Source organism: Quercus suber, unplaced genomic scaffold, assembly GCF_002906115.3.
Source record: "Quercus suber isolate HL8 unplaced genomic scaffold, Cork oak 2.0 scaffold_92, whole genome shotgun sequence".
Taxonomy (NCBI): Eukaryota; Viridiplantae; Streptophyta; class Magnoliopsida; order Fagales; family Fagaceae; genus Quercus; species Quercus suber.
In genome coordinates, this window is record NW_027069557.1 from 153,081 (window position 1) to 175,739 (window position 22,659).

At 36.5% G+C, this 22,659-nt stretch overlaps 1 long non-coding RNA gene across 1 annotated transcript; it reads right to left on the reverse strand.

The window, feature by feature from the left end:
- Positions 1 to 4,567: 4,567 nt before the first annotated feature.
- On the reverse strand, positions 4,568 to 9,468 carry LOC112040219 (uncharacterized). Its single transcript, XR_010629349.1, has 2 exons — positions 9,265 to 9,468; positions 4,568 to 5,031 (listed from the first exon to the last, which is right to left on the reverse strand). It is a non-coding gene; the product is annotated as an uncharacterized LOC112040219 (long non-coding RNA).
- Between the last annotated feature and the right edge of the window lie 13,191 nt (positions 9,469 to 22,659).

Genomic DNA, 22,659 nt, shown 5'->3' on the forward strand with positions numbered 1-22,659 from the left:
CTTCTCTCAAAAAAAAAAAAAAAAAAAAAAAAAAAACACTTTAGAGGTGTCCAAATTAAATTTTATAATTTCAAAAGTACCAAATTAAATCCTACGCTTTTGAAAAGTAACTGATTAAATTTTAGAGTCAAAATTTGTTTAACACCATTAGCATTAAGTAAACGCTAACCATCAAAAGGAAGAGGAAAAAAAAAAGATTAAATTCTATAAGGATGTGATGTAAAATTTATATTTTATCTTTCTAATTCCAACATGTTACATCATTTTATCATATATTTAAGAATAAACGCAACCACACCTAATCAATTCTAATACTCATATAACCACCGCATACTCTTGGTGCGATGGTCACTCTATAAGTATAAGTACTTGGGGGTGTGGAAGGTAAGGGCCGAGAGTTCAAGTCTCCAGAAGAGAGTTTTACACACATATACACTTAGATTAAATTAGAGTAGAATTTCTATCTTGTATCTAACCAAAAAAAAAAAATTCTAATACCCATATATAAATCCAACAAAATTGAAAGTTTATATAGATATTATTAGGTATGGTAGAATGTATTGAATTTTAAGTAAAATGTGGATGTAACAATCTCTTATTGGATGATGTAAAACATAAATTTTACACCCCATCCTTACCAAATTTGAACTAATAAAGCAAATGATGATAGTGCCTCTATACAATTTGTATTGGATGAAACAATGTATGTCTCATGGCAACTAGTTATGGCTGACCAAAATAGAACATAATTGAGAAGAACTATGAAAATGATAATTTAAATAAAAATAATGAAATGGAAACTAAACCCAATTGTTAGAGGTCGTTTGTAGTTCAATTGGCACTTGATGATATTTCCAACTTAACATCCAGGTTCAAATCACCCCTCCCTTATCTATTGATTTTTTTTTTTTTTAAATTGTTGTTATATACTTGTTCTTAAAATATTTTTTATTTATATTTTATAACTGAAGTAATTATGAGATACTTTTGACGTATGGTGACATGGTATTCTCTCCACTCATATTATGGTGGATCACACTAATTAAATTTATGATGATGTTCACCATAAATGTGAAAAGATGAAGGGGTTGGAAGGTCTTAGAAGTCTAAATGTGAAAGTAAATTTGACCAATCAATAAGGGCCAAAAAAGTTATTTAATTTGACCAATCAATAAGGGCCAAAAAAGTTATTTAGACGTATAATGGAAGATAAGAACAGGGATGGCTTTGATAAGAATGAGTTTTTTGGGGGGAGGGGGTGGGGTGGGGTCGCCTTCTTTGAAAGTTCATCTATTCCAAAGAAAGTGACCATCAATTAAATTTTATAAAAGTCCATAAAGTAGCCAATTATAGGGTGCGCTTGTTTAGGCGTCTATGAACACACATTTTTAAATCACTTTGCGATATTAAAAAAACATAAAACGCCGTTTCAAATACGCAAGGGAGTCTAGTTTTTTTACAAATGCCATTTTCTAAGGTTTTCAAAGTATCTTAAACAAACCAGCTCGTAATTCCAAAAGGAATTGAGATCCCTATGCCCACTTTCCATCTCAAACCTTACTTGAGCAAAGATTTGCTGGTAAGGAAGGCTGGCAGCTGCCCTTATTTGTGCCCATTACCCTATCTAGAAAGGAAAACTAAGGGAAACATCTTGCTTTCAGCAGTTTAGCCCAAGCCATGTTACGATTGGTCCAAAATCGCAAGCAAAGTTTGTCAAAATAGCTAAATTATTTATCTACTATGGCAAATATATCAAGACCCTATTGTCATTTTGGTCTTAGAAGGGATATACTTGAATCTAACTTAATATGTGACTTGTCCTACCATTGACAAGAGTCACTGCCAGCCCTCGATGTTCCTTATGATTTTAACCAAATAATAATACTAATAATCTTGTTATATATATTTGGAAAAGAGGAACTCAACTATTTTCCAAAGTTAATTATATGCGGAACATTTAAATGTGCCTATTATTTCGAGGTATGTTTGGCAAGAACGCACTTTAGATTTGTGTGTGTAGTGTGTACTCATGACGTGAGTACCCTTTAACCTTACAATATTCAGTTAGAATTTAATAAAGATTCCTGCAATTATTCTCGGTGACTTTAGGGTATGTTTGGATACTGCTTATTTGCTAAAAACTGAAAACTTAGGCCATGTTTGGATCCAAAAAATCTATAACTTCTCACTCATTACTCAAATATCATCACTCCTCACTTATCACCCCATTACTCATTTCCCATCACTCAAAATATCCCAAAAATCACCAACCCTTGTTTGGCACCTTAACCTGGTCATGGATTTCAATTACAGAAACTCCAAAACGCGGGCCCTGCTGTCTTACTGTGAAAGTGATGTGTGTGATAACTGTGGTAGGTGTTTTGTTTAATTGGGCCATTAGAGCCATTGGTAGCACAGTGTTGGCACATGGAGTCTAAAAACTGAGGTGACATTGTCTAACTATGGGCCCCAATACTTGCTAAAAATTACACAAAATGCCATTGTTACTCATATTTCTGTTTTCAGAAACTCCAAAAAGTTATTTCTGAATTCGCTCTCTCATCACTCAAAATCCAGAGATGTGAGTGATGGGTTTATCACTGAGTTAGGACGTCCAAACAAGCATTGGCCTGTGGGGTCCATTGATTTTGGGTGATGGGTGATGGGAATTGGGTGATGGGTAATGGAAATCAAGAAATCCAAACAACTCCTTATTGCTGAAAACAATGTAGCAAAATAATTTTAAAGGTATGTAAAGTACTGTGGAACCATATCACTGAGTTAGGACGTCCAAACAAGCATTGGCCTGTGGGGTCCATTGATTTTGGGTGATGGGTGATGGGAATTGGGTGATGGGTAATGGAAATCAAGAAATCCAAACAACTCCTTATTGCTGAAAACAATGTAGCAAAATAATTTTAAAGGTATGTAAAGTACTGTGGAACCTAAATTTACCTAGAAATATATGTTTTGCTGACTTTTGTAGGTTCATAAACAGTATCTATGGGACCTACTAAAAAAATGCAGACGCACGGATTGGGCGAAACACCCAATCTAAACGGACGCTTAGTAAGAAGAAAGATGTTATCAAAGAAAAAAAAAAAAAGAAGAAGGTATTTTTGCAGTGTCCTCTAGTGACCAAATAGTGATAAAGGGTCACCTTTTTTTTAATTCCACGAGAAGGAGAAATGGTTGGTAATGGTTAGGTCATTCCATTAATTAAAGATGAAACCAAATAGTGGTAAAGGGTCACATTTTTTTTTTTTAAATTCCACGAGAAGGAGAAATGGTTGGTTAATGGTTAGGTCATTCCATTAATTAAAGATGAAAAGCTCTAAGACTATCATAAATAAACCCCCATTAATTCCAAGTGGTCATAAACTTTATGCAACTCTAGTTTTTAGAGGATCTGAATCCTTATATGTTTTTCCCTTGTCTTTTGCATGTAGGTCCCCATAAAAATGGCAAGCGAGTGACAATTATGAAAACGAGCTTGTAAATAGTGTAACATGTCTAAATTGGCCAATCATTTTTCGTTGCTGTTTTGGAAAAATTAGAGCTCACCTTGTAGTAAAACAGAATGTCACTTTCAAACGTTAGCATCTAAATTTTCGTAGCACTGGTGGGTGGGGCGAGTAACGTGTAGCTCGTTCTGAAATATAAACTGAACAAAAACATCAACTTTGAATTAGAATACTTCTTTTTTATAGATCACGTCCACGATAGGTCTCTCCCTCTTTTTTTTTTTTAATGCAATACTAGAGGTCTCTTTCCTTCAAAAGAAATAAGCCTAAATCAGATTTCCACACAATTTTTTCATCTCTAACACGGTTATGAAAAAGATTTCTTTCCAAACTAAAACTTCTCTTATATCTTTTTAATTGACTCTAAATTTTGAAAATTTAACCATTGAATTATATACTCTTATCTTTTATACTTGCAAAATTTCAAGAAGATTAAAAATCAATAGATATATCATTAATAACATGTTTAAATTTCAAGTTTTTGTGATAAAATATAATGCATAAAAAATAAGTTTATTGATCGAATAGTGTATAACATTTTATTTGAATGAAATTTAATATGTATGTTAAGAACAAAAAAAAAAAAAAATGCAATCTAACTATTGTTCTTTTTAAAATTCACATTACTAGTTTGGAGATAAACCTTCTCCATTGTTTAGGTGATGGATTTATTGGTTTGGGATACAATGTAAACTCAAAAATTCTAAATTCAATCCACCACACTATCAATCTATAGGATTTCTAAAATATCATTGATTGGTAGCTCAAAAACCTAACCAAAATTGGGACAACTTCTCTTTATATATATAAAAAAGAAAAAAGAAAAACCTTCTTTCGTCCCTATAAATAAAAATAAAAACAGCAACTTCCTTAGTACAAACAAAAAGTATATGAACCATTTCCCGTTTGTTTGTGAAGCATTACGGCCCGTACTATACTACTATATAACTACGTCACTGACCCACTTAGATTAAGTTGAATTTATAAACTAAATTAAGTGTTTTCAACAACATGGCATTGGCAATGAATCAGAAAATGATAGGTTTGAGATTTAAAAAGGCAAGACAGATCAATAGATTCCAATTTTAAAAGTTTTTAAACAAACCCGAGTCCTCACTTTGTATGAGTTCTCACTGTCAAATATTGTCTTATTACAAAACTTAATTAAGCAAATAGAAAATGACACACAAATAAAAACAAGCAAGCAGTTCTCATGATTTTTATTGTCAGCAACTCCACCTGACAAATCTTGTTTCTTATTGTTGAATCACTCGGATCTGCTGCTGATGCTGCACCATCGGAAGGTTTAGGCGCGAGCAAGATCAAGCCATCTCGCCCGCTAAAGGAATCACGGGGAGGTTGTCACAATCACATATCTCCACCATGAAGCCATCAGGGTCATGGAAGAAGAGTTGATCAACATGAATCCCACCTTCCTCCACCATTGATCGCACATAAGAATCACCATCTCCTTCAGCTTCTTCTCAACTGCACTCATGCTCTCACACTGCCCATCATGCATATTTTTGTAACTTTTATCATCAAAATTGTTATAGATAATGTTATAAATTTTATTACAATTTCATTGCAAATAACATGATCATTAGATTGTCCTAATTAAATTAAGAGAAATATTATGTCCACAATATTTTCATAACTAATTTTAAGTGATCTATTGTTATTAGTGAATAAAAAAGTAGTTTTAGTAATGAGTTTAAATTAAAACTAATAATAATTTTTTATCTACAATTTTTTATAAGAGTATTGTGAAAATGCAATATATGTAACTCTTTATCATAAATTAATCCAGAATGTGAGGATGCTCAATCAACCAACATTGACAATATATCTTATAAAATAGTTACATCACTTTTTTCACTATGAGAGTATTGTGAAAATATAGTGCTCTATTCTATCATAAATTAATCTAGGATGTGAGGATGCACAATTAACCAACATCGACAATATATCATATAAATAGTGACATCACTTCACATCACATCAATATAACTAATCATCTAAAAATAAATAAATCACCTTATATTAATAACATTTGTTGTATTTGTAGAATAATTAATGTATGCCACTATAAAAGATTCGTACAGATAAACATATAAATAGTCACGTCACATCACATGTCAGTATATCACATTAAAATTAAAAAAAAAAAATAGTTTTATACAAAACCCTTTAAAGATTTGAATGTAATACTTAATCTTTTCTATATTATTAGTTTACGTATAAAACAAATAATTATATTATATCTTATAGAGATGCTGAGTGTAATTTATACTTGGAACCCAGAGTTTTTTTAGTGTAATGAAAAATCCACGAGGGGAGTTTTGTATATAACATGTATCTATAGCATGTATGGAACATGTATGTTTGAGAATTTTTTTTTTTTTTTTTATTTTCGATAATTTATTTGCAAAATGTAAATTTAGCTGCAACTTTCTTATATACTGCCAGTGCATTACCGTATCAACTAATCTTTACCAACCATTCTACCGTATTTCAATAATCATACTCTTCCAAAATAACATCATATTGTTTTTCCTTTGATTTTCTCCTAGGATAGGTCAAGGATCACGTGAGGGACCAAAACACCTTAGGTTTGGGCTAGGCTTAAGATCTGTATCTTGTATTGTATCATAGGAATATATAACTCAGGCTCTGTTTTGAGGTAAAAAGAAAATCTTTATTCCTTTTTTCTTTCTTATATATAATACTTCCCCAATTCATGAGGTCTAAAATGAAATCTCACAACCACTAGTCTTAGAACTCCAATGATAGGTTAATATTTTAAGGGCGCCTGCCAATGCTTCAACTATCAGCAATTTGACCATAGGTTGGTTAGTTTGTAACAGAGATTCAGGATGTAAGAAATACAAGCAATAAATATTAAGATACAACTCAAAGAAATTGCAAAATAAATTTGCAGAATGAAATTTAATCCAATTCACCCTCAAAATTACTTCTTAAAGCTAAAAAAACTTACCTAAAATTTCCCCAAAAGCTGGGCAGGGGTCATCCTTTTCTCTCTACATTCATCCAAAAGAAACTAATGCCTGAATTGTTTATTATTTTATTTTAGGTATTGTAGGGGCCTTTTCTTTGTGTGTGTGTTGGGCTGAGCTGCCTCTTGCGATAGTGGGCTCGAGTGTTTTGAGTAAGAGAGTTAAGACTGGTCTAACTACAACTCAATTTGGACTGGCTTGTGCACAAACTATGCCTCGTCTGCCAAGAGTGTGTTTATGGCAGGCAGAGCTGTTTCAGATAAGTTATGGCAGGCAAATATAATAATAACAGTAAAACAAAGTCCTCTGACTATTTAATAGAAAATGACCAAATAATCCATATTTTATGAAACATAATCACAGTGATAACAATGACTTTTACAAAGAAGATAAATGAGTAAATGGTAATATGAGTTAATCAGGAAGAAATATTAATCAAGTTAAGTTTGGTTCGTAGAAGTAAAAAACCAAAAAGGGAAGAACGCTTCATCTCAATGCAGCTAATCTCCAAAGAAAGATCCTACCGTGGGGATTAATGGCTTTAAGGGAACCGGACCTGAATGGTTAATGCCCAAAGGAGAAATCCTTTTATTTTTTCTGACAGAGAGCTGGATTTAGAGAGAGAGAGAGAGAGAATCAACCTATTGGTGCATGCTTGCCAATCTCACTCCCTATTCTATTCTTTTCTTTCTTAATTTTCTTACTCTGATCTTTTCTTTCTTTCTTTTCTTTTGTTTTTATACTTCCTAGTTTTTTCTTAGAGATTCTTGTTACTTAGGTTATGATTTTTCCTCTTTCAATACATGGCAAAGATCCCCTTTTATAGTGCCTGCCATGACCGAATTTTACTGTTTTGGCCCTTAACTGCATTTTTCTGGTCTGAGTGTACTGGTCGACCACCACTAGATCGCCTGTGTGCCACTCCCCCTCACCAGACAAAGAAGGGTATTTTGTTTGTTTGTCTGCCATGGCACCCTTTCCTACCATGGTCTGGGTTCTCTCTCACTCTCTGCTCTCATGACCTGCACCTAGTGGTTCCAGCTCAACTTGCCTCTTTTAGGTAGTATGTCATCCCAGCAGGACACTTCTCCCAAAAGAGCCTCAGCAGGAACCCCAAAAATAGGTTTTTCCCCTCTCCCCACCACCAAACCATACCCTCACCATGTCCTGTATTGGCTGGGTATAGGCTGGTGGTGCCTGAGCCTTGCGCATGCCTTCCTTCCACATGTGTCCAAAATCTGTCTGCTGCTCATTTGTTTGCCGTGGTCTGGAGGCTTTTCTGCACAATCTGCCGCTCGTTTTGACCCTTTTTATGTTAGCTGTTTTTTTTTTTTTTTTTAATTTCCCGCTCCCCTTAAGGGCTGGGTTTATTTGATACTAGACCTTACATTTCTTTTGGCCCATTTCTTGATTGCCCTTATTTCCTGCCATGTCACTCTGTCATTCCTGCTGTAATGACTCAATCCTCCTGGGTCTCTTTAGGCCTGCTGTTCATTCTTTCCCTAGTGGCTTAACATGACCATGGGTTTTCTCACTTATGGGCTCCTGTGTCCCTTTGGTTTTCCCTTGGGCATCCTCGGCCCATTTGCTTGTCTTGGGCTTCCTCGCCCTTTTCCTAACTTTATGTTCCTATGGGCTTTTACTAACTTTATTGGGCTTCCTGACCCAATTACCTCATACTCATCTTTGGGGTTTGTGGGCCTGCCATCGATCCCCTACTCTCTTTGCTTACATTGCTTTGAGCCTGCTGCGACCCATTCTTACTTTTTCACATCATACAATGGCCATGGGTTTGCTATTTGCTATTTCTCTCTTTTCGGGCTCTTTTGAGCCCATTTGCTTTCTTAAGTCCTATTTATTTATTTTATAGACTTGTGATTCATTATTTTTGCCGCTTGGACTTAATGATTCTTGTTTTCTATCTTTTGGCCAACTTCCTTTCGGTTTGTGTTGTTGGGCTCCTTTCCTTTTCTATGACTTCTCAAAAATGGCCCTCAACAGGTATTTTTTTTGTATCACTTCTTTGTTTAGTTTTTTCCCCTTCAATTATTCAATTTTATTTCTGAATGAACCATTTAAATAATATGAGCAGTAACTTCATAGCAAAAAAAAAAAAAAAACCATTATTAAAATAAAATCAAAGTTATTCGTTCAGTTTCAGTCTCCATTTTGGTTTTGTATATATTGAAATGAGTATTTCCGTTCTGATTCTGAGTTACAGCTATATATATATATAGTGTTAAAAAAAACAAATAATATATTCTTAATATCATTGATACATAGTTACATTCTAGTAATAAGGAGATTTATAATATGATTAATATCTCCATAGTAAGAAGCTCATTAATTTAAGAATAAATAAATAACATAACTGATACTGATACTGATACTGATACTGATATTGATAGGAACAAATTGCAAATAATAAACTAAAAAAATTATTATAAATAAATTAAATCAATAGCTCAAATGACTCAACTTTCTCAGTATAATAATATCAAATCAAACCAACAAACTCAAAATCCTTTTTCTAAGAAGGAAATTAAAAAGGAAATATATATATATATATATATATTTTATTCACGGTCCTGTTAGCAGAGTGATCAATGGATCACAAAATTTAGCGGAACCAAAACGCTGCCATAGAATTTGTTAAGAATTCCAAATTAAACCGTATACCAAACACACACACACACACACACAGTACGTAGATCCAAAATTACCTGGAAAGAGATATGATTATCCTTTGGATTAATTTCAGTCTTCTTGGGCATGCTCTCCGGGTCCTCTAATTGCAATAAATGGATTCCCATCCCGTACCCAAACAGCCTACATATATAGAACAAACACACACAGATTATCAAAACCCAATAAAGAAAATTATCAAGAAACTTTAATGAATCCAAGAATGAAAAGGGACAGTGATATATATATATATATATATATATATTGTTAAATGAGGCTATGGCCTTTGATTTTGTTAGCAATAAATATGTTAGGATTGCTTATAAAGTATTTTATAAATCTTTAAGAAACTAATCCTTAATTGCTTCAGTGACTCCAAATCAATCATCACAAAGTACTTATATAAAAGGCACAACCAGAGCGCATAAAAGCTGTAGGGTCTGTATTTGTGGCCTAAACCTAAGAGGTATGGAATATAAGCCCAACAAGCCCAATACAATGAATTTGTAGAGAGTGGGTGAAAAAACCGAGCTGTTTGTGAACTAAACAACAATTAATCTAGGTTTAACAGATTAATAAGTGCAAGAATATACTTGAAATTTGAATAAATTGTTGTCCGAAGAGACCAACTTTTGTTTATATACTTCTTAGAGCTACAGTAAATCTTAATTCTCTCTTCCTTTTTCCATTTTTCAATCCCTCTCTCATGAGAGATCCTTTACATTTATATATCTTTCTTTTTTCTATCTTTATCATACACTTGTTCTTCATCTAAGCATTCACTTGAGTATATGTCCCATCAAGTATCTTCTTTAGTTCTCCATGAGTGGTGGTAGCTGAGGCTGCACTATTCAGGGGTCTTCTCTATATAAATGCAACCAGAAAAGTTGTTGCAGTGCATTTAATGCAGTGGTAGCAACTTTTCTCTTAGATATTTCTTTATTCTTATCATCTTTATATGTGTATGAAGTTCATTCTTATTGTTGGAACTTCTTGGAAAATTGCCCAATTCGCCCAAGTATTTGCTTGACCAGTATTCTTCATATCCAAGAAGGATAGTCTCCTCGGACGATATTTCTTGATAATTTCCTTACGTGATGTTCCACTTCGGAGTCTTTTCTAATTATTTACTCCTTCTCGGACGGACCCCCATCCTCATATAGGGCCCAAGGTCCAATATGTGAATTTGGGCTTTTATCCCCACAATAGGCCCTCAAAATTTTAATTTTTCCCTCACATTCGGGAAGAATAAATAGGATTTTGATCTATCATAGAAATAAAGGCTAAAAAATGTAAAAATACCTAAATTTACACGCGTGAGAGCATAGATTTAGGCGCTTCATCATTGTCATTAACGTTTCGGTGTTTACGAAGCGCTATTAATTGCTCCAGGCGGTGTTATGTCTTTTGCATCCAACGGTGAGCCATTGATCCAACGGATGATGTTTTTCCTTAGAATTTTGGCGGGATAGTTCTCACTTATTTTTTTACCTCTATATAAAGCCTCGAAGGAGATCATTTCTCCTTTACTTCACGATTTCTTAAACTCTCCAGTGAGCTCCAGTATTCAAACTTACAAAGCTTTTCAAATCATTAGTATCATTTTCTCACAAATTCATAAGAATCCTACTAAGGATCTAAGGATCTCTCCCCAACCCAGTTTATGTAAGTTCCAATTTCTTCGAATCATCACTTTCTCTTCGGCCATCAATTTTTTAGTATTTCCTTCTTCTTGATTATCCGAAATGGGTAGATTTAAGTATTTGGTGGATAGTCCTACCCAAATAGAAAAATTTAAAGAAACATATCGCATATCTCAAGATGTAGGTTTGCGATATTGTCCCCCAGAAGGACTGTTAATAGATCGAACAGTGGGGGAAGTTATAATCTCCGTCATCGCTTTCTTGGAAGGGGGGTTGACTATCTCTATAGGTCCCATTACTAGAGACTATCTTCGAAACCATAGGCTTAGTCCCGAACAGTGTGCGCCTAACATCTTTAGGATCTTAGGAGCAGTTGATGATTTGAACTGACACTTAGGCTTGGAGCTCACCTGGCTTGACATAGTACACATGTATGAGTGTCATAAACAAAAGGGGGCGGGATTTGACTTTAAATCTCGATCTAACATTGTTAAGCTCATCTCCTGCCTTCCTAAATCTAACAATGGGATGAAAGATGACTATCTGATCATCTCGGGTACGTGACACGACGGTTTTCATTGCCCAACCCAACTAGGGGAGCCAGGTGGGATATCCTAGACTTAGGTTTCCTAACAATAGATCTAGGGTCCTCGTCTTTTAGTAGCTTTTCTTCTCTTTGTATCAGTATTCTTAAGTTTCTAATTATGCTTAATTATGTTGTGGTGTTTAACAAATAAAACACACATTGCTCATCGGTTCAGTTTGACCAATGTTGTTGTACTCAATTACTTACTGAGATTAGAGATTTTTGTGTGTGAAGACAGGCAACTTCGGGTTGCCCATCTTATCCTTGGTTTTACGCCAATTTCATACTCATTTCAATTGATCGGCAATGCTATAAGGCAAGGAGACCATTAGATAAACCGAATAGACGTCTCTCGGCCAAATTTTTTAGCTCCTTTCGGTCTTGCCCCCGTACCACATCCAAATCCATAGGTGTGCCGCAACTCATCCAGCTAGTTCAACAGGTTCCTTTGGAAGCAGCCGCAGAAAGGGAAAGAGTTGCTTCTTCGACCTCTTCACTTGAGGAACAGATTGATCAATTCCTATTTGAAGAAGAAATACCAAAAGAAGTTCAGGTTATTCCAGTTTTAGATGTTGAAGTGGAGACTGACAGACAGTCCAGTGTCTGCGCCCCCGTTTTAATAACTGCCCTTCCAGACGGTTCTTTGGAAGAAGAAGAAGAAGAAGAAATGGCTAGCCTAAGGGACCTAATGAAGGCTAGGAAAAAAGTGCCTGAGGCCAAAGAGACTGGTCCGTCTCAACCAGCTGTTAATCTTCCTCCACCACTTCCTCAGGTCCCTTCTGATATCGACCTAAAGCCATTACCAGATCTGAAGAAGAAAAGGCCCATTACAGATATTGAAGAAGGGGAGGTGGTGCCTCCAATAGGAACTAAGCAACAGAGAGTGGTCAGGGACCAACGGAGCAGAAGAACTTCATCTATTGAAAGCCGAGAAGACCTTCTCGTTGCTGAGGTGCAATGAGGAAAACGCACCTAGTGTCACAAGCTGGAGTTGGATGGTACTCCTTTCCTTTGGGACACCTCTGTTAGAAATTATCAAGGGGGGAAGGCAGGTCTCATTGCTGAAGCCCTGGAGCAGCCATTTCTCCTACCCAAGGATATGGAGGCTTACAGGCACTTCAGCCAACATGAACTCTTCCTATCCCTTAAGAGGGATTTAGCCATGGTAAGTGAATTAATCCACTTCTTTAATTAAGATGTTGATCATGTTTATTTGTCCCTTTTCTTTACTTTATAGTACAATTTTTCAATTCTGTTGTGTAGATTACCCAACAAATTTTTGTGGCCGAGGAGTGGATAAAAACGCTCACAGTGAAGCCCAAGTAGAAGCCTATTCTCGGTTTGAGGTTGAAAAATCTCTGGGTAGACTGAAGGAAGATTATTCTCAGCTGTCCGAGCAGCTAAAAGAGATGACCAAGTAGAGGAATAGTCTTGATGCAGGCCTTAAAAATGTTGAGAGGCAGGCCGAAGACCAACACCAGCAGTTGCACATGACCGAGATTAATTTGGAGACAGAGAGAAAGCTGGTGAAAAGTCTTTGAGCTGAGCTTTAGAAAGCTAAGGAAATTTCCCAATTGGCCAAGGAGGCAGTTGAGGCTGAAAAGCAGGCCGCATATAAGCTTGGGGTAGAGGAAACCCAAGTCAGACTCACAGAGGAGTTCTCCATAGTTTGCAGAGATTACTATGATATAACCTTGGGTAAAGCCCTTGATGCTGTTAGAGTCTCTATGGAATCTAACTTAAGGCAACCTGGGAGCATCTACTACGATCTTGATATTCGCAAACTCCCAGGTTCTAACTCCTTTCCCTCCAAACAGCTCCAAGAAGCCTCGGAGTAGCCTTTGGTTGGCCAAATCCCTTCTGCCCATATTGAAGCTCCTAAAGAGTCTGGTTAGCTCAGTGATCAGGGCAAGCAAGCTGAGGATCCTCAAGATATGGGTAAAGACTTGGGGAAGAAGAAAACTCCTGAACTTAAGGACCAAGCCTCAGATGCCGCTACTACCTAGTCCAGCCAGACTACTGACCCTTTGGCCCCTCAGATGAAGGCTTAAATGTTTAGGAATTTTATTTCATACTTATATTAGTTTTTTTTTTTTTTTTTTTTAAGTTTATTATTATTATTATTATTATTATTATTATTATTATTATTATTATTATTATTATGTAAGGAATTGCAAAGTACTTTCTTTTGATCAATGAAATTGTTTTTCTTTTATTTTCTATATATTCACTGCACATATTATGAGGCTTATTCTTATTGCAAATGACATTAAACGATAACTACTGTAACTTGAGCAGATTTAATAACAATATCATACTAGTGATACAAATTGCTTACACAAATATTGGAAAAAATGGATTGTATAAGAATTGTTAATGAACATAAGAAGCAATGAATGATATGAAGGTTTTATATATATTTTTTGGTACTTAAATAATTAGATGCTTTACTTGAATTGGTTTTTGTATAACACTTACAGAGAATATTACGGAGTATTGATTCTGAACTAAGTATATGACCGAAGAGGTCTATCATAAGTTAGAGTTTATTTAAATATCTCCAAGGGCTTAAGGTGTAATTGAATTTAAGCTTGAATACTGACAAGAATTGTAAGGGAGTGTTAACTAACCCACATCATATGGCCCAAGGACTTCAAGCATGATTGGATTTAAGTTTAAACACTTATGAGAATTGCAAAGGTGTGTTAACTAACCACCATCATCTGGTCCAAGGACTTCAGGCATGACTGGATTTAAGTTTAAACACTTGAAGAAATTGTAATGGAGCATTAACTAACCCATATCACCTGGTCCGAGGACATCAAGCGTGATTGGATTTAAGTTTAAACACTTAAAAGAATTGCAAGGGAGTATTAACTAACCCGTATCATCTGGTCTGAAGACTTCAAGCATGATTGGATTTAAGTTTAAACACTTATGAGAATTGTGATGAAGTGTTAACTAATCCATATCATTTGGTCCGAGGACTTCAGGCATGATTGGATTTAAGTTTAAACACTTATAAGAATTGTAATGGAGTGTTAACTAATCCATATCATCTGGTCCAGACTTCAGGCATGATTGGATTTAAGTTTAAACACTTATAAGAATTGTGATGGAGTGTTAACTAATCCATATCATCTAGTCCAAAGACTTTAGGCATGATTGGATTTAAGTTTAAACACTTTCCATGAAATCTTTATGCGATAAATAAACATTTTGATCAAAGAAAAAACTCGATTAATAATAATACCTTTTAAGGTTGTTTACATTCCAAGGGTGTGGATTACATAACCATCTAGATCTTCCAAAAAATATGCCCTAACACCAACCCCTAAGGTAATATGGTATGACCCTTCCCAATTGGGTCCTAATTTTCCCCAAGCTGAATTTTTTGCAATGCCTACAACTTTCCTGAGCACTAGATCACCAGGTGTTAAAGGCCTTAACTTTACGTTGGCATCATAACTCTATCTGAGCTTTTGTTGGTAATATGTCAATTGGACCATTGCATTTTTCCTCCTTTCTTCAATCAAATCCAAACTCCTCTATAGCAGTTCATTATTGCTACTTGGACTGAACGAACTGGTTCTCAACATTGGGAACCCAGTCTCCAGAGGGATAACAGCCTTAGCCCCATAAGTCATTGAAAAAGGCGTCTCCCCAATAGACCTACGGGGTATAGTTCTGTATGTCCAGAGTATGTGTGGCAGTTCTTCCACCCATTTACCCTTTGCATCATCTAGCCTCTTCTTCAGTCCATTTACTATGATCTTGTTTACAGCTTCTACTTGCCCACTCCCTTGGGGATAAGCAGGGATGGAGTATCTGTTCATGATTCCCAATTCGCAACAATAATTTCTGAACGCTTTGCTATCAAACTGAAAGCTATTGTTAGAGATGAGGGTATGAGGAATCCCAAACCGAGTGACAATATTCTTCCAGACAAACTTCTTTACGTCTACATCTCTGATGTTGGTTAGAGGTTCAGCTTCAACCTATTTGGTGAAATAATCTGTGCCGACTAGAAGATACTTCTTGTTTCTTGCTGCTTTAGGGAATGGACTCACGATATCTAGGCCCCATTGAGCAAATGGCCATGGGCTGGATAATGGATTAAGGATTTTACCTGGTTGATGTATGTTTAGTGCAAACCTTTGACATTGATCGCACTTTTTAACATATTCATGGGCTTTTTTTTTGCATATTTGGCCACCAATAGCCTTGAGTGATAGCTCTATGTGCCAATGATCTACCACTAGTATGGCTTCCACAGATTCCTTCATGTAATTCCTCAAGGAGCAATTCGGCTGTTTCAGAATGTATGCACAGCAAATACGGTCCTGAATAGGAGCCTTTGTACAATTTCTGGTCCTCGAATAGCTAGAATCTAGTAGCCTTCCTCCAAACTTTGTCTACCTCTAACCTTGCTTCAAGTAAAGTATCCTCCTTTAGGAACTGAATTATAGGGTCCATCCAACTTGGCTCAACTCTGATTTGATGAACTCGAACTATCTCTTTTCTTATCTCCGTTGGTTTATGCAAGTCTTCAACGAGGATAACCCGAGGCAGATTATGTGTTGAGGAAGTTGCAAGTGTGACCAAAGAATCAGCATGTGTGTTACCACTTCTAGGGATTTGTAGCAAATTAAAAGATTCGAACTGTGACTGGAGACATTTAACTTGGCTCAAGTACTCTTGCATTCTTTCATCCTTCACCTCAAATTCCCCTTGTACTTGGCCGACGACTAGCCTCGAGTTTGAGAACATTTCCAGTGACTTTCCTCCCATTCTCTGGACCATTACCATTCCCATTAGTAGAGCTCCATATTCTGTCTCATTATTTGTAGCCGTGAAGCCTAGTCTTGGTGACTTTTAAATAATGATCTTTTTTGGGGATATTAGAACTAACCCCACTCCAGATCCTTTCTGGTTTGCTGCATCGTCTACATATACCTCCCAGAATGAGGAGCCTTTCTGAGAAATTACGCCAACCGATTTTTCATCTATGTTCTGTGTTGGTGTTAATTCTTCTAATGAGGGCTCAGTGAACTCGACTACTAGATCTGCAAAGACCTACCCCTTTGTGGAAGTGCGGGGCATATACTTGATGTCAAAAACCCTTAGGATAGTGCCCCATTTAGTTATTCTTCTTGTATAATCTGCACTTTTGAGTATGGTTTTAAGTGGAAGTCGAGTAAGAATAACAACTGTATGAGCTTGGAAATAGTGAGGCAACTTATGTGTATCTAGCACTATAGCCAGGATGGATTTCTCCAATGGCAGATAATGAATTTCGGCTTCTTGCAGTGACTTACTCATGTAGTAAAATGGTTTTTTCACACCTTGGTCCACTCGTATTAACACCAAGCTTACAACATAAGGAGCCACAACAATGTAGGCAAACAAGACTTTATCTGGTTCAAGACTGGACATGATTGGTGGCCAAGCTAAATAGTCTTTAAGTTGCTAGAAAGCTAAAGCACATTCTTTAGTCCACTCAAATCCTTTCCACTTATTGATCAGCAAGAAGAAAGGCCTACACCTATCTGCTGATCGAGAGATAAATCGGTTCAGAGCGGCAACCATTCCAATCAATTTCTGACCTCTTTGGGATTCCGAGGAGGTTGTAAATTGTTGATGGCCTTTATCTGATATGGGTTGACCTCAATTCCCCTGTGAGTCACCATGTAACCCAAGAATTTGCCTGATCCCACACCAAACGAACATTTGGATGCATTTAAATGCAACTTGTATCTTCTAAGAACTTTGAAAATGTTTCCAAGATCTCTTATATGCTCAGAAACAATCTTACTCTTCACTACAATGTCATCTATGTAAATCTTAATACTTTTACCCAGCTATGGCTCAAACATCCTCCCCATCATTCTTTGATAAGTAGATCCCACGTTTTTCAAACCAAAGGGCATTACTTTGTAGTGGTAGTTCCCAATAGGGGTGATGAAGGTAGTCTTCTCCTGATCCTCCAAGGCTAATGGTATTTGATGATAACCTTGGAAAGCATCCAGAAAACTCATCTGAAGATGGCCAACAGTTGCATCCACTAGCTGGTCTATTTTAGGCATAGGGAATGGATCTTTAGGGCAAGCCTGATTTAAGTCAGTAAAATCTACGCATACTCGCCATTTTCCATTCTTCTTCTTTACCCCCACAGTATTCGCTAGCCACTCAGGATAAATTTTTTTTTTTTAATAGCTCCAGCTTGTTTGAGCTTTGTTACTTCCTCTCGCACTACGTCAGCATGCTCATTGGATGGGCGCCAAGGAGGCTGTTTTCTAGGGATGATCAATGAGTTAAACTTCAGATGGTGACATATGAATTCTGGATTCACCTCCAGGGCTTCATAAGCATTCCAGGCAAATACATCAATGTTTCTTTTAAGAAATTCTATTAGTTCTTCTTTCTCCTGGAGTGGTAACTGAGAACCGACTTGAAAAAACTTCTCTGGATCATCTCTGATAGTAATTTTTACCAAATCTTCACACTTCACACCCTCGGCTGAATCTTCGACGGACAATGCTAGAGGTTTTAACTGTTATAAATCCTTTCCGGCATGAGCCAAGGATTCAACTTTAGGCTTATGCTGGATGGCAGCCATTAAGCATTGTCTTGCCACAGATTGATCTCCTTGGATTTCACTAACTTGACCTTCAAATGGATACTTAACCTTTTGATGTAGAGTAGAAGCGATAGCCCTTAGTGTATGAAGCAAAGGTCTAGCCACAATTGCAGTATAGGGTGAATACGCTTTACGACAATGAAATCTACCTCTACTACCTCTATACCAACTTGCACGGGTAATCGTATTTGGCCCTTTAGGATAACAACTCTTTCTTCAAATCTCCCCAAGGAAGAACCGTATAAAGTTAAGTCATCAAGTTTTAAATTCAGCCCCTTATAAAGATCAGGGTACATTATCTCTGCCGTGCTGCCCTAGTCCACCATTACCCTTTTCACATCATACCCTCCAATTCTAAGGGTAATTACTAAAGCATCATCATGGGGTTAGATTGTTCCAATCTTGTCTTCACCTAAGAATCCTAAAACTGGTGGAGTACATGCTTTAGCTCTCTTCGGATTGTGATTGAAATCTGTGGGTAATCGGGCTACTAACATTACCCTAGATGGCCAAGATCCTGTTCTCCCTAGTGCGGCGAAAATGACATTGATAGTTCCCAAAGAGGGCCTTGAAGAATCATCCCTTTGGGGCTCCGAGTTCACCTGGCTTCCTCGGCCACTAGAGTGATGCAAGAGTTGTTTCAATTTACCCTCACAGACAAGTTGGTCCAAATGATCCCACAGGCTCCTACAATCCTCTGTGGTATGCCCATGGTCCTAATGATACTGGCAATAGAGATTATGGTTACGCCTTTCAGGGTTTCCCACCATCTTATTCAGCCACTTGAAAAATGGTTTATTCTTAATCTTTTCCAAAACTTGAGGTAATAGCTCTTTGAATATAGCGTTGGCTGCTTGAAGATTTGCTGATCCTGGTTGCCCAGCAAAATCCCTTCGCCGCTTGTTATTACTGTATCTATTCGACCTGAAATCCCTCATCTCTTAAGGGATAACCTTGTCCTTTCCCTTGCCTTGTTGCTGATCTTATTCAACTCTCTTATACTTATCAATCCTGTTCATCAGTTGACGCACATTGGTGACAGGTTTTTCAATCAGAGATTTTCTTAAACCATGGTCGGTGGAGAGGCCGAGCTTAAATGTATTAAGGGCCACTTCATCAAAATCCCCTTCCATTCATTGAACATCTCCCATTACCTATCTGAGTACGTTTTTAAGGTCTCACCCTCTTGCATGCTCAAGGATAGCAATGAAGTTAAGGGCTGAGCGACTCTTTGGCAGGTAACAAAACGGGAACCAAATGCTTGAGTGAGTTCTTTGAAGGATCTAATGGAATCTAGGCTGTCAAACCATCTCATCACAATTGGTCCCAGACTAGAAGGGAAAACTTTGCACATCAAAGCTTCATCCTTGGAGTGGACGACCATCCTTTGGTTGAAGTGGCACATATGCTCCACAGGGTCTGTTCTACCATTATAGATAGTGAATGTCGGTTGATGAAAATGACGAGGAAGTCTTGCCTCTTCAATCCTACGTGTGAAAGGTGATCTAGAAATTTGGTTCAAGGCCTTGCTTATAGCATTGTTCCCTATGCCTTCACGTGATGGACTTCGAGGTTGCCGTTTATGATAATGTTCTTCTTCATAGGAAAAGGATTCACTGATTGGTGTTTGAGATCTTCGTTTATAAGTGACGTCTTGCTTATCATCAGAATTGTCATCAAAATATGAAGAAGTCCACCTCCATTTTGCATGGCGCAACTCCCTTTTTAGCCGGCCAATCTCTAGTTGCATGTTTTTGTTCTTCTCTGCATGAGACACATGACTTCCACCTTATGGCTGGCTTCGGTCAGTATGCGTAGTATGTACATGACCTTCACGATCATGTCTTTGCTCCAAGTTGAGAAAAGGATCCACGTGTTGGGATGCCCTGGATTCTGTTGGTTGTTGCTCTGGTTCAGCCATCGTCAACTGTTACTTCCACTCTCGCTCAAGCTCTTCCTACAGACAGCGCCAATTGTAGGGTCTGTATTTATGGCCCAAACCTAAGAGGTATGGAATATGAGCCCAACAAGCCCAATACAACGAATTTGTAGAGAGCGGGTGAAAGACCTGGGTTGTTTGTGAACTAAACAACATTTAATCTAGGTTTAACAGATTAATAAGTGCAAGAATAGACTTGAAATTTGAATAAATTGTTGTCCGAAGAGACCAACTTTTGTTTATATATTTCTTAGAGCTACAGTAAATCTTATTTCTCTCTTCCTTTCTCCTTTTTTGGATCCCCCTCTCATGAGAGATCCTTTACATTTGTATATCTTTCTTTTTTCTATCTTTATCATACACTTGTTCTTCATCTAAGCATTCACTTGAGTATATGTTCTATCAAGTATCTTCTTTAGCTCTCCATGAGTGATGGTAGCTGAGGTTGCACTGTTCATGAGTCTTCTCCACATAAATACGGTCAGAAAAGTTACTGCAGTGCATTTAATGCGATGGTAACAGCTTTTCCATAGATATTTCTCTGTTCTTATCATCTTTATACGTGTATGAAGTTCATCCTTATCATCGCAACTTCCTAGAAGATTGCCGAATTTGCCCAGGTATTTGCTTGACTAGTATTCTTCATATCCGAGAAGGATAATCTCCTCGGACAATATTTCTTGATTATTTCCTTACATGATGTTCCACTTCGGAGTCTTTTCCGATTATTTACTCCTTCTCAGACGGACCCCCATCCTCATATAGGGCCCAAGGTTCAATATGTGAATTTGGGCTTTTAAAAAGCTAATAATTTCTTCTAAAAAACAAGCTAATAATTATAGTTCTCAAGAAAGCCAAAATAGCTACATCTTGATTATGATCCCATCTAAAATAGATATGAGCCATGTTCTTTATATCTAAAATTTCATGAACAATTTCTTCCCCAAAAAAAAAAAAAAAAATCATGAACAAAGCCAGCTTCATGGTCTTCACTAATCACTCCAGCACCCGCCTTTTTTCGCTCTCGGTGCTCAAAAGAAGAATAGCACACCTATAATCATGCCATTCAACCTGACAAAAGAACAAAAGAGTGATTTCATTGATAAACATATATCAAAATTTCAAATTAACAGCAAGCATGGGTAAAGCCATGAGATCATTATTATTACTAATTATGTAAGTTTGCTGAGGGTTTAGCTTAGGAACTTCCATCTTAAGAACTCAGCTAAGGGACCAAAATTAAAAGTGAAATACACAGCAAATCATATAGTCCAAATGTTCATGAGATGCATTTAATTTGAGATTACAAATTTCCTAAATATGAGAGAGACAGATTTGATTGCAATTTCTGCTTGCCTCGTATTCATTCCTTGCTGTATTTAATAAATGAATCCTTAGGTTTTTTAATTGCTCCAACCCTATTTGAAAATGGCTCATCAGGAACCTGTAGAAGCGCATTCCTATAAAGCATCATACAAGGTCCATAAAACGAGCTCATTTCGTTGACCCACCAAGTACAAGTAGCAAACAGCTCATAAACTTAAGTATCAAAAAAGGTGTGTGTGTGTGTGTGTGTGTTTATGGTTAATCGCAAAAGAGTTCTGCAATCATCTGCACCAGTGTATAAAATGGCATTTTATAGTTCACCACCTAGAACGTAGGAAGAAGCAATTAATAATAAACGGCAGCATGATCTGGTGCAATTCATTCTCATTTTAAGGATGAGCAGATCACTTGCAAGATAGGAAGTAAAGTAAGCATGGAATATGTATGGCAAACTTCTCATCATTGAGTATGCCATTGAAGTGTCAATAAAAGATACCCTGGGACCTTAAAAGTGGCTTCCGTTAGTTGTTAGAATGATAAAAAAGATAAGAAAATTGTAGAGAGTGATCCAACCTGCCTAATGTTCCAACTTATGCTTATATCAAACAAAGATTCATAAAAAATTTATCCACACATGCACATGTAAGCACACACAACCCCAAAAACTAAAACTCGCATCAGGTGCTTCAATTTCATACAGAAAAGAGATTCTTATGCAAAAAGCAATCTATTTTTGTAAGAACTTATTCTTTGCTGTATTTAGAGTGCACTTATATATTTCACTTTGTTTACTTCTGTAGTTCCCACTATAATGCTAATAATATATTTATCAATTTAGCAGTTTTGCACTCAGCCAAAAGAGGTGGTGAAGCGATTTTTTCTATTTCCTTCTAATCAACTACATCTTAATATGAATTAGCAAAGTTTAAAAACTTTGTAAAGAATCAAAATAGCAAACCAAATATACAACTATATAAAATCAATATTTCAAGGATTCCAGTCTTTAAGTACTTCCGAAAAGTTATCAAATTTACAACAAAAGCCCAGATTTTCTATGTTTAGTTTTCTTGAAGCAAAAATTGAAATTTTAGCATAAAACCCAAATGGCCAACCACTACTGATACTCTGTTTTGTTAGGTAGGACAAAGAAAATGAAAATAGAGTAATTTTTATCATATGGGACACTTCAAAAATTAATGATTCCACTTAATTAGACACCAAAAACTTCATTGCTTATTTGAAATTCTTCTTCACTAGCATTAAATTATCTTATACATAACGATTCTCCAAAAAAAAGAA